The 12,843-nt window shown below is 33.5% G+C and overlaps 1 pseudogene; it reads right to left on the bottom strand.

Moving 5' to 3' along the window:
• Positions 1-5,856: 5,856 nt before the first annotated feature.
• Positions 5,857-11,697, bottom strand: LOC106145149 (small nuclear ribonucleoprotein E pseudogene; annotated as a pseudogene).
• Positions 11,698-12,843: the final 1,146 nt, after the last annotated feature.

The raw sequence follows: 12,843 nt of genomic DNA, 5'->3' as shown, positions 1-12,843 counted from the left end.
ATGAATTAAATCATAGTAACATATTTATAAGTTTTTTATACTCAGACTATCCTGGAGATACATTCAAGTTGTTAGATTAATAACTTCTCCCTTTTTATTGTTCAATAATATATTCTGTTTCTTCTAGATTGTACAATTGACTTATTTGTTAATGAGAGTAGCGATGAGGCAGGAAGACAGACCACCCACAGGCAGTCAGGCAAAGGATCTCAGAGGAGAAAAAGAGGAAGAGAAGATTGGGAAGTCAAACTTCTTACCCCAGTCGGTTCTAGCCACAAGGACAGTTCCTTAACAGCCCCTAGCCATGACTACAAAATATCCTCAAAAAGCACTTACTCTTGTGCTAACAAACCCTCAACCCCACCTTTGTATGGATTAATGCTTATAAATCACTTTTCTCCAGATTTTCTGGGGGAAAAAAAAGGAGAGAGTTGATTGGCCCCTTTCTGGATCCTATTTGATATGCCATCCACTCCATCACCTATGGGGACAGATTGAGCCCATAGAAAGTCCTAGTCAGAAGACAGTGCTTCCCTCGTTTGGGATGACTACAGGAGGATTTTCTTCTTTAAACAAATCTTGCTACACTACCCTCCACTTGTCTGTGGTCTTGTTCTTTGAATTCATGAAACAAAGAGTCCACCTAATATCCACATTCCATGTTACAGTAATATCCTATATTTTACTTCTAACTTTGATATTTTGAGCTTTCTCACTTTTAATTTTTGTTATCATTCCTTGAAATATATCTATGTTATTGTCTTAAAGAATCAATTTTATGTTTCATTGATCATTGTCATACTATGTTTAATTTCATTCATTTCTGTTCTTATAACTTCCTTTCTTCTGCTTGCTTTCAATTTATTTCACTCTTTCTACTTTCTTGAAGTAAGAACTTAGACTATCAATTGGAGATCTTTCCTCATTAAAAAAAAAATTAGCACTATAAACTTTCCTCTCAGCACTGCTTTAGCAACATCCTATGTATTTCAGTTTCATCAAGTTCAGTGTATTTTTAAAATTTTCTTTGACCCATGGAACATTTAGAAATATGCTTAATTTTAACATGTTCAGAGATTTTTTCTCTTACTGATTTCTATCTTGACTACATTCTAGTCAGAGAAAACACTCTACATTATTTAAATTCTAAATTTGTTGAGGTTTCTGGTCTAGGTTATTTTGGGGAATGTGCCATGGGTACTTGACACTGCAACTTTGAGATGGACTCTTTTATATATGTCCATTGAATTCTGTGGGTTGAATGTTCTTCAGATCTTCCTTATCTTTGCTAATTTCTTTTTTTCATTTTCTTTTTTTTTTTTTTTTTGAGAGAGAGAGAGGATTTCAATATTTATTTTTCAGTTTTCAGCGGACACAACATTTGGTTTGCATGTGGTGCTGAGATCAAACCCGGGCTGCACGCATGCCAGGCAAGCGCGCTACCACTTGAGCCACATCCCCAGCCTGACTAATTTCTTTTTAATCTATTTCTGTCAGTAACTGAGAAGCAGATGACGAAGTTCCATTTAGATCTAGCTCTTCACTCAGGTCGGTCAGCTTTTGCTTCATGTATTTTGAGATCTATTAATTGGTCCAAAGGTATCTAGGATCATTATATCTTCCCAAGAAATTAAATCTTTATTATTATGAAATGCCCCCCATTACCCCTAGCAATTTATTTGCTCTGATTTCTATTGTAATGTTGAGAAAACTACTCTTGCTTTTAAAACTTTATTGTTTAAATTATTTTTTTTTAGTTCTTTTACTCTCAGCTTATTTTTGTTCTTGAATTTGAAGTGAATTTCTTATAAATATCAGATCATTTCTTTTGGTTTTATCTTTCTTAATATCCATTTAATCAGTCTGTGCTTCTTGTTTGTTTTGTTTTGGAATATATATATATATATATATATATATATATATATACACACACATACATACATATATATGTCATTATCAATATTCTAGTGTTTATTTCTACCATTTTATTTTCCTGTCTGTTTCTTATAGTTCCTATTCCTCTATTTCTATCTTCTTGCCACATCTGGACTACATATTTATGTTGCTAGGAACAATCTTCTCATAGCAACCTTTTACTACTGTAATTGAAGTAAGAAGGCCTTATTTCCATTATATTTATGCATATTTGTGCACCTTCATTTATTCTTCTCTTCTGATATTTTAAGTTTCTTTCTTATATATAAGTTCCATTGTGATTAAATTTTCTGTAGCCAAAATATAAGGGTATTTGTGACAGTGACAAACTTTTATTTTTCCTTCATCTGAAAATGTCTTTATTGTCTCTTCTACCCTGAAAAATAGTTTTGCTAGATATAAAATTCACATTTAACTTTCCTTTCTTTCAGCATTTTAAAAATCTGCCACTTCCTTTTGGTTTTTCTGGTTTCATATGGGAAATCCATTGTCATATGAATGGGTTATTTTAGTCAATTCAGAGTGCTATAACAAAGTAACATAGAGTAAATGGCATTATAAACATCAGAAATGTAGTTCTGGAGAATGGAAATCTGAGAATTGAGTGCAAGCATATTCTGGTTGTGGTGGAGATGCTCTTCCAGATTGCAAATTGCCATTTTTTTCATTGTATTCTCAAATGGCAAAAATAAGGCAAGGGAGATATCTCTCGTCCCTTTTATAAGAATATTAATCATTTTCATTGTTGATTCTCTCTTTATGACCTGTTCCCCAAAGGGCCCATCTCTTAATACCATCAAATCATGGGTTAAGATTTGAATTTGGAAAGAACACAAATATTCAGCCCATAATTTGAATAATCCCCTGTAAATACAGTTTTGTTTCACTTTGGCTACTCTTAATCATTTTTTCTCTGTTTTTATACTTCAAAAAATAATTATGATGTATCTGGTATTGATTTTCTTAAAAAAATATTTATTTTTTAGTTATAGTTGGACACAACACCTTTATTTCACTTGTTTATTTATGTATTATTTTTTTTGTACGTGGTGCTGAGGATCAAACCCAGGGTCTCGCATGTGCAAGACGAGCGCTCTACTGCTTGTTCAAGTTTCCTTAGCCTCTTGGATCTGTACATTTGTATCTATCAACAAAATGTGGAAATTTTTCAGACATTGCTTTTTCAAATATTCTTTTAGTCCTTCTTCCTATTGCTGAGTTTTCTGAGAATCTGATGATATGAACATTGGATCTTTTGTTATCATCATACAAAGTACCTGAGTCACTTTTCAATTTTTTCCAATATATTTTATCTCAAGATCACTGATCTTTACCCTCTGTCATCTCCAGTCTACCACTGAACCTATCTACAAAGTGTGGAATATTTTTCAATTATTGTATCTTTCAGTTCTCTACTTTTCATTTAATTCCTTTTTATGATTTCTCTTACTTTCCTGAGACTTTCCTATTTACTTAATTTGTTTCTAGAGTATTTGTGACTGATAAATAAGGTATTATTTTAATGTAATACCTTATGATCCTTCTCATGTAGTTTCAACATATTATTCACCTCAGAATTGAGTTTTGTCTGTTCTAATTCAACTTATGATTTTCTTCATTCTTAGTATGATGGGTAACTTTCAATTATACCATGAATGTTTTGTCTACTATGTTAGGAAATTCTAGAGTCTATTTAAATATTTTATTTCAGTTGTCAGTCAACTTGTTTAGGTTTACACTGGAGTTGGCTTAGTTCCGTCAGCTGTGGCTATAATGTCACCTTCGTTTTGAGAATCTTTGCTAATCTTAGAGCCTTTTGTGTTATTTTGGCTGCCTTAGTTTTTCTGATGCAACTGAGATAGATACCTACTGCCTGAGCAGGTGAAAGGAGTTTCCATAGTGCCCACAGCATCTAGTAAATAAGAGGTCTGGTAACTTCCCCCTTCCTGGGGCCCTTAGTATCCCAGGTTCTGTGGGCAAGGAAGGGGAGACACAAACCTGTGGAATAGAAGGGGCTCACAGGGCCAGGGTGCTTGTTTTGAGTGGGTCCCTTTTATAGGTTTTGTCTACCTGTCACAAGTCTGTGAGTGGAGGAGGAGAGCTTCATGCCTTTGGGAGAAAATATCATAATACAGCTATTTCACTAGGTCCTTCCTGCCCATTCTTCAAACATGTTCCAGTGTGTCTGGGCAGAAGAGGGATGTTTATCCAATACTGAGCCACTTGTAACTGTGTTCCAATTGTCAGTTCCTCCTTCCACCCCAGTATCTCTTAGTAGGGGAGAGAAGTCTCAGGACCACTGCTGAGAGTGCAATTCTCCACCAGTTAATGTTGCTGGTACTGTTAGCTCACCTTAAGTTGTCACATAGACTTTGCTTAGATGCAGAGGAGGAATAAGTCTTCCTGGACTGGACTCTGCTGTCAGCTTTGGAACAAAAAGTCTGAGTGACTGTATTATGATGGGAGCATGAAACTCCCTAGCACTGTATTTTCCTCTGAGTTTTGAAGTCTCAAACTAATTTGCATTTAGGTTACCACATATTAGACTTTTTCTTGAGTTGTCTATTGAATTATATCCAGGATTTATATTTTTAGTCAGTAGGGTAAAACAGGGAGAAATAGGTCCATGTCATCTTGTTTGGGCCAGAATTCCAACAGTATATTTTAAAATAAAAATGAAGTTTCTTATTATCTCTACTATTTTGCCTTTTTTCTCATTTTGAAATTTGCTCCATCCAAAAAGAGAAATCTAAATCAATAAACATAATCTATGATCTTAATGACTGTTAAAATATTTTCAGTAATAATTCAATATAATGTAACTTTCATTCATGAAAACTAATAGAAACTCAGTTTAAAATACAAAATTCTAGCCTGTATAAAATTGGTGAAATTAATCAGGTAATAAAGAAAAGATTTATCAGCAAAAACATATTATTTTAAAAATCTTTATATAAAAAATTAAAGTATTACAAAAAATGCATATTAATCATCTCTAAAGGTATTATTATGTAAGTAGCATTAAATGATTCTAAAATTTTGGAATGTACATTTTATTCATATTGAATGTCAATAAATGATGTGAAAAATCTGTCTTTAATGGAGAAACTGCAAAAAAAGAATATGCAAGAAAAAGAATTAATTGTCCTCCTTAAAATGGGTGGAAAAGATTTCTGAAATTCTTCATTTTAATGCTTTTGCACATTATTATATTGAGTGATTTTATGTAGGATCTTGTCCTAAGCAAAACAGGACATGAGACTTTTCAAGGCAATTATATTCCAACACTAATTCTAACCCTAACAACAGTTTATCAAAAAAAAAGTACTTTAAAATGTTTTCAATGTAATTTTGTTTCTACAGTCTTTATAAAATACACATTCCACACTAATTTTTTTTATAAAAGACTGTCATTTTTGAGGGTTCACAATCAACATTCTAAGGGTTATATAATCTGTATTTCCAGTGAATCTGATATATTAGCTGATATATTTTTAAATTTAAATTTTCAATTTCTTTCAATGTTTTAATATTTTAATTAGAAGATTTTCCTTAATTAAGAGGACTGTCGTTATAAAATTGTAATTTGTCAGTTAATTTGAAGTTAACAATGTATCTGAACTTAGATACAATGACTAAGGACAGGATGTTCAAAAAACAGAAGATGGAACAGTATAATAAAAATATTTTGATAAGATGAAAGTAAAATAGAATGGGGATTTTTAAATTATATCCACAAACTCATTGTTATACCTCCTTTTTGTTTAATAAAAAGAGACCTACAGCATTTATTTTCATCTGGTAATAAATAGGAGTAATCAAAACAATATGAACAAATATTTTAGAATGATATTCTCAGCAAAGGACACCTAAAAAAATAATTCTAGCTTTCTCTGTAATTTCTTACTTCAATGATCATTTCTAGTTGGAGACATTTGGTAGCAAAGTATTATTACTTCATTTTAGCATGATCTGACCCAGTTGTTTTCCTGACTTTGTTTTAGAATGAATCTCTTCTGTATCATCTAATACAAGGTTTATGTAATCATCAAAATCAATAATACAGCCCTCTATACACACATTCACTTGCTCATAGAGACACACCTAATCAAGTATCTGAAGACGAGGTTGAGGAGCTACACCATCACCTTCTGGACTTCCTGGCTTTGGCCACACTATGCCAGGGGGGGAGTCTCACAAAGACCACACCAACCCGCACCTCTGATAGCAACTTCTGGAACTGAGCATTATACCTCCTTTTAGAAGTGAAAGTTAATTCTCCTCTCCTTATATAAGGGTTGGATGTAGTAGCTTGCTTCTGTTAAATAGACTACTAGAATTAAAGATTAGGTTATTAGAGGCCTTACAATTATTTCTTTACTCTTTCTTGGGTCAGCTGCTGTTGTGAAATCTAGATGTCATACCATGAAGACCCTCAAGCAGTTCCATGTAGGTGACCATGTGGCTGTGAACACAGGTTTCTTGCAAAAACCATGAGACAACATAGGCTTCTGCCAATAGCCATGTAACTGAGCCACTTCAGAAGTAGATCCTGTAGCCCTGATCCAAATTTCAGATGCCAATAGCCCCACTCAACAACCTGACTATATCCTAAGCCATGATAATAGCCATATGCAACAACTTGAGTTGATCCTAAGCTAGAACCATCTAGCTAAGATGCCTTTAATTTCTGGTTGTTTGTTTGTGTGTGTGTTTTCAGGTGCAACACAAGAAACCCAGGGCCTTGCTTGGCTAGGCAAGTGTTCTACCACTGAGCTAAATCCTCAGCCTCCTGCCAGTAAATTTTTGACCCGTAGAAACTAGGAGATTATAAATACCTATTGTTTGAAACTCATGTTTTAGAGTAATTTGTTTTGAAGAAACAGATTGTTTGAAACTCATGTTTTAGAGTAATTTGTTTTGAAGAAACAGATAAATATCTCTAACAGTTATAGTCCTCATCCTCTGTAATAGTCCTTGGCAAAGAGATCACATCTTTTCATGTCCTAAAGTAAACATGGTCTCACCTCAGGTGGTAAGTTTTGGGAACATTATAGAAGACACATAACTCCTTCTTGCTAATAAATCCACCTCTTTCCTCCCTTTTAAGTTTACCAATATTATTACTCCAATTCCTCCCACACTTTCTTTCTCATTAAAAAATAGGATATTAACGTAATAGATCTAATAAAAGTTTGGGTGGACTTCAATCAATCAAATTCTTAGATTCCATTTTATGGTTTTTCAATAAGGACACTCTATGACAGGGATAGCTATTCCCAGAAATCAGATAAGTGATTTTTTATTCACTAATATTTTTATTCCATTTCTTTCACTGTTGTTGTTCTGACATTATCATACATTTTATTTGTTTGTCCCTGTGGTCTACATGAACTATTTTAATATTGTATTAGAAATACATAGAGAATAATCTATAATTTAAAATTCTATGTTTGAATATATCTGTATGTTTACCTTTTAATATGGATATTTCAATCAAAAGTTTATGAAAAATTATCTGGAACTAGCAACTTCTCTAAGTAAAAACTCTAAGGTAAATAATGGTTTCCTAAAATGAACAGTCTTGGGAGTGACATAATTCTGTCAATGGTCAAATTTTCTTCTCAGAAATCCCACTGTTATGTTCAAGGAACTCCCAAGCAGAATACCCTAAGAGTAATATTAACAATGATGGTCAAATCCGGTTTCTGTATTTTTTCTTTCTAACTCCACATATGTTTTTGTTGTTGTTTTTATCAGGGTAACAGAAATGTTATAATGTGTTAAGAAAGACAATTCTTGTGTTCTTGTGAGGGAAAATGAATTTCATGTTTTCCTTCCAAAATGAATATAGAATTCTTACACTAATTATTTCATTGCTCTTATTTCATGATGATATATTCCTATGATAACATTTTAACCCAAAACTTGGGGATTTTTTTCCTTTTAGAAAATACCTAAAAGCTACATTTCACTAAAAGAAAATGAGAAGGATAAGCTATTCCAAAGTTCCAAGCTATAGGTAAAATATTTTTAGAGTCACAGATACATATTAGCTTTCCAAATTTTGTAATTTTCAAAGTTGGATCCAAACAAAGAAATAAATTGTGCAAATCACTTTACATGTATTGAAGCATATAACAGCAAAATATGAACTATGTTATGACAGAATTAGTAATTCAGTGCAATTCATTAAGAAAAGTTTCTGGAAGGGTGATTCAAGTATTATTTCAGTATTAAGTTGAACTAAAATACAACCAGAATTATGAGTTTAAAGGCATAGTGACAGATATTAATTGCTAAAAAGATGTATTGTGGCATTTTAAAATTAAGATTAACAATTTCACCATCACACCAATCACCCTTGACACCTAAGACTGAACTGCTTCCCTTGTGTTACCACGTTATGACAATACCAGCTCCTGTCTGATATTCATAGTGGACATTTCAAAGAGCTGACAACTGATCCTCAGGAATCTGAGAGGAAATATCAAGGAGGTGTTACTTATCCACATGTGAGGCTTCCAGGAAGGCCAAGAGAATTTGTAAAGCTCAATATTGCTGGAAATTCACTTAATGCACTCTGTCCTTTTCCCTGGTGTCTACACAGAAGTGATTTAAGGATACAGGCTGCCATGTCTTGATTTAGAACTAAGATCTTAATCACAATAAAACCCCTGCCTTGGCAGACCTTTTCTGTTATCTTCATGAAGACCTCGGGAATAACAGGCACTCAATTTCTCTCAATTCATACAGAACCACCTTATGGTTTTTCTGGCCAGCCATTCCCTTTTTGGAATTTGCATTTAGACCAATTGGAGATAAGATGTGGTGCTTTGGGGAGCAGGTGTTAAGAGACCCAACAAAAAGTAGAGCTGTTGGAGGGCTGTAGAACAGCGTAGGTTGAAGCAATCAATTTTATTGCAGTACACTGTTTCTCTTGCTCCTAACAGCTGCTCAGAGGATAGTGGGGAAGCTACCCTGCTGAGCAGATTTGAGTCAGAGGATGGAAAATCCAACTCATTTCCAGGCTGAAGGGTCCCACATTAAAAGACTATAAAGCTAAAGTCATTTCGATAGTAGCTCCAGGGGCACATTAACTTTGCCTTCCTATAAAATCTCTGTTAATACAGATCTCAAACACAAGTTGCTTGTCATTTTACCATTCAGCGCAACATAGCAGATTTTTAAATTTTTTCTCCTGCCTCAGACATTTGTGTATACACACACACACACACACACACACACACACATACAGTTTTATTAAATGAAGAGTAAAAGCATGCAGTCGCTATTTTATACATGTGAATGCAACTCTAACAAAAAGCTAACACTGAAAATTTGCAACTTTTGCATTTAAAGTACAGAAAGGTCTTTTCATCATGTATGATGCAGAAAAAAACAGTATATTACCATACATATTGCTACAAACTTTGTGAGGCTTGAAATTTCTGGAGTGTTAATTTTGAACCATTTCTGCCTTGGAGGAATGCCTTAGAGGAGCAAATTCGGAATATAAATTGGTCTTTGAGAAGTCTGCTGAGTTAAACGGCTGGACATGTGAGGACTCCTGAGTATGCTACAGTTATTGTGGAGAGACTCGAGATTCAAGGACTGACTGTTCTTGCTGCTGTCAGTTGGATATTCTCTTGGGAGATCCCTTGAGAGATTCAGCTGATGGGTGCTTTACTGTAACTGTAAACTACTTGGGAAGGGAGGAGAGAGTGGGATTTAGAAATATGTCTGGCAGCTCAAGGATCTGGTTTGAATGCCAAGTAGCAGCTGAGACAACTGGTAATAGCTTTAAAATCCCCAAGGGAAAAGGATTTTTTAAAAAGGCAACTAGGTTCTTTTCTACTATTTTGAACATAGGTAATGCAATGCTTTCCAACAAGATCATTATTTTGGAGTTTAAAAATAATATATAACAATGTTTTATACTCAGGACAAATTGAAAGACTGAATTTACAATCAGTGTTCCTATATAAATGGAATTATATAAATCTGGTTTTTATATAATCATGTAACGTACCAACTATTAATGCTATATCCAAATGATACCATGAGATATAAAATATTTAAACTATTGGAATCAATAATTATAATACCTTATACAGTTTATACATTAATGTATGCAAATTTGATAGTTTTTAAAGTGTGCCCATAATATAAAAATGTTAACATTTTATTTTAAGCAATCTTTTTTATTAAATTATTAGCATCATCAACAACAGATATTCAAATGGAAAACTGGAAAAGCAATAAAATAGCTCATCAACTGCTAAAAGTATAAGATTTAATAACAATTATAAGCATAGGAGATTGCAGAATGATACTCATTGTCATTTTAAAATTAAGGAAAGTTAAAATTTAAGGGGTTAATTTTTAAAATTCAACTACTGTTAGGGATGTATAAGATACCTAAAGAAAGAATTTCTACACTTTTTTATTTTTTATTGTGACATAACTAATTTGTCTGAGTAGAATGTGAACAATTTGCCTAGTTGGAATTTTAGTATTCTCATTGTGAAGAAAATCAAGAAAGTTATTTTAATACATGCCCTACTTTCCAACTTCCAAACAGCAATTAGAATTTCTAGCAGATTGTACTTGTTTTAAGAACACAAATCAGCTTTTGGCTAAAGGCACTTCTCATGGAAAACAATCTAATGTGAAGTCCCTGGTACAAACAAAAAAAATCAGAAGAACTTGTCGCTGACAGGGCCTGGGGGTCTGTGCCATGAAGGGCAAAACTCACACATTCATCTACTCTGGCCATCTGCCCTTGTCCCTATGTCCTTTTATATCTTTCTCTCTGATTCCTACAGCTCATCAGCAACACAGCAGCTGTTGGACTGTCTTCCAGAAGATAACTTAAGCCTGGAGCCTGAAACTTCACAGAGAAGGAAATACTAATTTGTAAATATCATCACCCTTCAATCACTCTATGGCTGAGTCATAAAGAAAACCCAAAGTGATTTGTAAACACACTAGCATACAGAAGTATTCCCCATTTCACACCTTTTGTTCCATCTAAAGAAAGAGCAGGGACCAGATGCTTATGCAATTCTCACCTTAACCCCACACATTTCAAAATTACAAAGGGCAAAGGTAGAAAGGAAAAAGGATTTGGGTAGGTATGATGCTTACCATATGTACCCGATTTCTAGTAATTTTCATTAAGCATTAAAATATTTTAAAAATTTCAACATTTTGGCCTCAAAAATGCCTGTTCCATATTGACTCCCATACCTTCAAACCATGTGTTTTCCATTCCATGCCTTCAATAGTTTGGAAAATAAAGTCCAAAAGGGTTTGGTAGAAAGCCTGTGACTTCAGAGCACACTGCAAATAGCTTCTTCTCATCAATCAGCACAATCATTTATATGTCCATGGCTAAAGTAAATTATTTTGCCCATAGTAGAAGCATAGTCAATGCTGATTTTATTCTACTTAGCTCAGTGATACAATACATAAAGTTAATGATTATCTGATTATTGTCATTCTAGATTTATCAAAATATAGGCTTGTTTCAGCTTAATATCTATGTTTTTTACAGGGGAAAATAATGAAAAAAGTAGCAAGTAAGACATTTTATCACAAATAATGAAGATTATCTTAACCGAGCCTACATATGATGACAAAAAAATACACTCTAAGAAATACCACTCCCCCATGCAAGGTAACTTTAAAATGTCCCAAATTCAAGCACTCTCAAGTGTATCTTCAGCGATGTTACCAAGCACCAGACTTACCTGTCATTGTTCTTGTTTCTGTGATGAAAATTAACAATAGTTCATTTTCAGAGGTTCCGTATATCAGTGAAAACACATTACACAGAATGTGCAGTAGTTATCATTTTTTCCTTTAGTATCTCATTTGATAACATTAGGTATCTTTCAGCTTTTTCCTATAGGCTGAAACATAAGAAAAATATCACGGGTTGACTAGGTTTTGACAAGAGAGTATACAGTTTGGGTAAGGTTCTGAACACAGTATTCATTCTGAAATGACATACATAATAGAGGTAATCTAAATCTCCTGGGCAACCAGAAGAATAGTCATGAGCACACTATGATTCCATTAGAAGATGTTCATCAGAAAGAATAACTACAAAAAAACAAGCTTTATGCTACATCATTATTATGAACCAAATTATGAACCTCCAAATTTTTTAAGTCCTACCACATATTAGATATCACCAAATGATGATTTTTCAACCTTCAAAATACAGAACATGACTGTATTTGAAAAATCAGACTTTTAAGGGTGTAATTAAAGTAGAATGAGGTCATATGTACAGATATTAATCCATTAAAACAGGTGTCATTACAAAAAGAGCAGATTAGAATACAGACACACAGAGGAAAGACCATACAAAGACCACAGAGCACAGCCATCTATACAAGGAGTGTTGGTTTCCAAAGACACAATCCTGTTGACACTTTGATCTTACACTTCTAGGCTCCAGAACTTGAGAAAATATGTGTCTGCTGTTTAAGTCTCCCAGTCTTTGTTATGGCAGCTCTAGCAAACTAATACATTCATTTTCTTTCAACACATTACCATCAATTGAAAGCCACTCTTAACACCTACTGACATAATACAAAATTAATGATTTTAAGCATAACAATTTATTTCAACAAGGTCAAAGAAATACCACTCAAAAGACATCATAGACTTCAAATAAAGAAATGAAGGCTGGGGTGGTGGCTCAGAAGTAGAGTGCTTGCCTAGGATGCTTGAGGCACTGGTTCTATCCTCTATCTTTATTTTACATAAAGATAAAATAAAGGTATTGTGTTCACCTACAACTAAAAAATAAATGTTTTTTTTAATAAATGAAAAAATAAAAAATAAGAAGGACTCCAAAAGATAAGGTGAAAAAAATTGAATATAATGACCTAA

This window comes from Ictidomys tridecemlineatus, chromosome 3 (assembly GCF_052094955.1).
Source record: "Ictidomys tridecemlineatus isolate mIctTri1 chromosome 3, mIctTri1.hap1, whole genome shotgun sequence".
NCBI lineage: Eukaryota > Metazoa > Chordata > Mammalia > Rodentia > Sciuridae > Ictidomys > Ictidomys tridecemlineatus.
Note: the sequence above shows the minus strand (reverse complement) of the source record. Positions and strands in the feature narration are given on the sequence as shown.